Source organism: Acomys minous (assembly GCF_964271855.1).
Source record: "Acomys minous genome assembly, chromosome: 12".
Lineage (NCBI taxonomy): Eukaryota > Metazoa > Chordata > Mammalia > Rodentia > Muridae > Acomys > Acomys minous.
Window position 1 is genome coordinate 18,286,209 of NC_140493.1, and position 4,171 is coordinate 18,290,379.

The following is a 4,171-nucleotide window of genomic DNA, read 5'->3' on the forward strand; positions in this document are numbered from 1 at the left end:
TGAGTCATTTCACAAGCCCCAAGAAATATTGTAAAAAGAAACTCAGTGCTCAGTGACATAAAATCCATGATGTTCAGTTTTTGCTGGGCATGCAATTTGACTTGACAAGACGGACATAAATCACAGTCGGAGGAATTGATCAAAGGGAAAAAGCCCAGAAGCATCGCAGACAAGAGATCGGCAGCCGGAAGTGTTTAAACAGGCCTCGGACGCGCTGAAGGTAGAAGAAAGCGTGAGAGCATGGTGAGAACCAGAAAATATTTTTAAATGGCCTAAATGGATTCCCAAGACAATAGAGCTCAAAGGCTGAGGTTGGAAACAGGATGGTGATAAAAGCAGAAGAGACTGTGCCAGAGGAGGGATCCGATCAATGGACTTGAAAACAAAAGAAAGGCTGAAACAAAGTGAAGGCACCACTGAGCTACAGCGCAGGTGGTGGAACACTGGTCCAGAAAGTAAGAGCCTCTGCCTTTGATTCCCCAGCACCAGAAGAAAAAGGAAAAAGAAAAACACAGCATCCAAAGTGTGACAAGGTCAAAAACCACTTAACCTGGAATAGGGCAAGGGGACAGAGTGAGAAGGGGACAGAAAACAACTGCTTGCAGAAAAAATGGCCAAAGTTCTCTCAAATTTCATTTAAAAAAAAAATCATAGGCCTGCAGAACTAAAATTCTCCACAAACTCAAAACACAAGACAAATGTAAAAGACTCTTGCCAAGAGTTTTCAGGGTCACATGACTAAAGCACAGGGATACATTGAAAATCACATAAAACAGCCAAATAGAAGAAGACAGTCGGCAAATCAAAGGGGAGGAAGGGCCAACTTCTCACGGCGAAGTTTCAAAGTTGGAAGACTCTGTAAGAAAGCGCTGCAGAAACAATTTAAAGGAAGAGCAGCAGCAAAGAATGAAGGAAGAGGGGAGGAGGAGGTAAGAATAAATACCAAATAAATAAATAATAAATAGCTGGAGAGATGGCTCTTCTAGAGGACCCAAGCTCTAGTGTTAACATCCATGTAGGGCTGCTCACAACAGCCTGTGACTCCGGCTCCAGGCGCAGGTGGGCACAGAAATGGTGGTGCAACCATATGAACACTGTCCGTGCCACAGAAATCATGCACGAAGATGACATGGTGAAGTTCATGTCAAACACAGTTTGCTACAATAAAAAAAAAAAATGTGAGCCCAGCGGTGGCGGTGGCGGTGGCTATGGTGGCAGCGCACGCCTTTAATCTCAGCACTTGGAAGGCAGAAGCAGGTGGATCTCTGTGAGTTCGAGGCCAGCCTGGTCTATAAATTGAGTCCAGGGCAGCCAAGGGTCTTGTTACACAGAGAAACCCTGTCTTGAAAAAAAACAACAAAAAACAAAAAATTATGAATCAGGTCCCCAGAGATGCCTTAGCAGTTAAGGGCACTCACCACTGTCTTGCAAAGGCCCTAAAGATGATTCCCAGAACCCACATGAGGCTCATCACAACCTGTAGCTCCAGCTCCATCGTATCTAACACCCTTTTCTGGGCCTTGTGGGCACCTGCACTCATGTGCATATATGCAGACACAGACTTAAAAACAAGTCCTTAAAAAATGTAAATGGACTAGAAACCATAATCAAAAGGCAGGGTTTTCAGATCCAGGCATGACGGTGCACATGTGTAATGCCAGCACTTAGGGATGGAGTCAGGAGGATCAGCAATGCAAGGTCATCCTGTGCTACATAGTGAGGCCAGAGGCCAGCCTGGGATATGTGAGATCTGTCAGTTGTCAACTTGACTACATTTGCAGTTAACTAAAACCCAAATGGTTGGGCATACCTGGGAAGGATTTTTTTTTCTTTTTTTTTTTTTTTTTTTTTTTTTTTTTTTTTGGTTTTTTGAGACAAGGTTTCTCTGTGTAGCCTTGGCTATCCTAGACTCGCTTTGTAGACCAGGCTGGCCTCGAACTCACAGCGATCCGCCTGCCTCTGCCTCCCGAGTGCTGGGATTAAAGGCGTGCGCCACCACGCCCGGCGGATTTTTTTTTCTTAATTAAATCATTTGAAGTGGATCTTATGAGGTGGGAAGAGCTACCTTTAATATGGGCCACACCTTCTGGTGGCAGTTTATATAAAGGGCACTGAAGAAGGAAGCTGTTGCTCTTTGCCTGACTCCCACCCCTCTCACCCCACCCCCACCCTGCCTCAAGTGCGTTCCTTGAAGTGTTCCAGCATATTTCTTCGAGATACCAGTATATACTGAAGACCAGCTGAGCCATCCAGCCTTGTGGGCTGAACAGCTACTGGATTCTTGGATGTTCCATTTGCAGGCAGCCATTATTAGATTGGTTGGAGATCTTATATAAAACAAACAAACCAATAAATAAACAAATAACAAAACACACAACAACCCACCCCCCAGCACCTCTATCTGAGGAGCTGTGGACAGTTGATGGTTTCTGGGAAGAGAGAGTAGTTTCCCCTGAGAGTGTGGTTGCTGGACCATGTCACAGTGGATGCTTCACACCAGGAGTCTATGGGCAGCACAGTAGGTTATTTTTTTTTTAAATGACATGAAGTTGTGGGTCGGTTGGAGAAAGGGGTGGATCTGGGGGGAGTTAGAGGAAAGAGTGAATATTATCAAAATACATTGTATGAAAGTCTCAAAGAATTAATAAAAATATTTTTTAAATTGCAATAGAAAAAAGGAGAAGGGAGGGAAAAGAAGAGGATGGAGAAAGGTGGGAGGAGAGAGGTGGTCCCCCAAGTTAGTGACCCAGCTTCCCTGAGTTCTAAGCCATCGGCTGACATTCCCCCACCCCCCACCCCCAAACTGAAGGGTCAGCACAAGTCCAATCAAAACCTTGGGGGTATTTTTAAAAAAATAGAAAATGACAAACTGATTCTAATTTTACATCAAGATCAAATGAATTAAAAGGGCTCTCGGGAGCTAATGCTGCTTCTCAAAGAGACACCAAAGCTCGGAACGTACTGTTTGGTTTCATGGACTCCCCAACAGCAAAGACACGGGCACTGCCACAAAGGTGTGCACCGCACACAGATGAGCGTGGCCCGGCCCTGGGCCAGAAGATTTTGTGCAGCAAACCGATTTTGTGCAGAGGCACCGTGGAGATTTGGTGGGCAAAGGAAAGTCTTTACAACAGATTGGCTGAGATGATGAGGTGCCCAGCAGGGAAAATTACAATTCAACCCTTGCCCTCTATGTGAAAATTAACTCAAAATGCATCTGATACTACACATGAAGCTTAAATTACAGTAATTTCTCTGCACTAGGGGGGGGGGGAAGGCAAATGGGGCTGGAAGAATAGCTCAGTGGCTAAGATCTGTTACCGCACCTTCAGGGGACCCAGCGTTCACCCCCAGCACCCTCATCCGGTCTGTAACCTCAGCTCCAGGGAGCCAACATGCAATTCTTTAAGGCAAATGATGTAAAGAACACTTTGCCAAGGATGAGACAGCGGTGGAAAATACTGTCCGAGATGGATGCTGCCCCTACCTAGTCTGTGTTGATGCCCTCGTCGCCACCCCAGCTCAAATTTCCCTGGGATGCAGTGAGTTTCCGGCCGTTAGACTCAGATGAAGCCATGAAGGTGGGGTTCCCAAAATAAGATGAGGCAATGCCAAGGTCTTCACCTCTCTTTCTCTCTCTCCTCTCTGACAGACACCCTCCCCCCATGCCATGCCACGCCACCTGCACCCTCCGGAAGACACAGAAAGAACAGCGTCACTGAGCCAGGACGAGTGTTTTCATTAGCCACCAGATCAGCCAACCCCTCCATCTTCTGAGTCCCAGCCACTGTAACTTTTGAACAAACTGCCTGTTATGTAACTGCCTGGTCTGTGGCATTTTGTTACAGTATCCAGAGCTGACTAACACAGATTAGTAAAACCGTTAGTTATTAGAGGAATGACATTTAAAATCAAAACCATAGTGAGAGAGCACCACATACCCAATGTTAGATTGGCTAACATTGAAAAGACAAATAATCCCAAGTGTTGATAAGATGCAGTTTCAAAAAAAAAAAATGCAGAAAGAGCAAAAATAACAGAAAATGGATCAGTCGTTTCTAAGGCCAGTCCTCTGATTGGTAGGACATCAAGGTGACAGGCTCTTTCAGGCCTTGACCCTTCTGATGGAGGCATGTGACTGCATGTTTGTCAACTGTCATTAAGTTGTGTG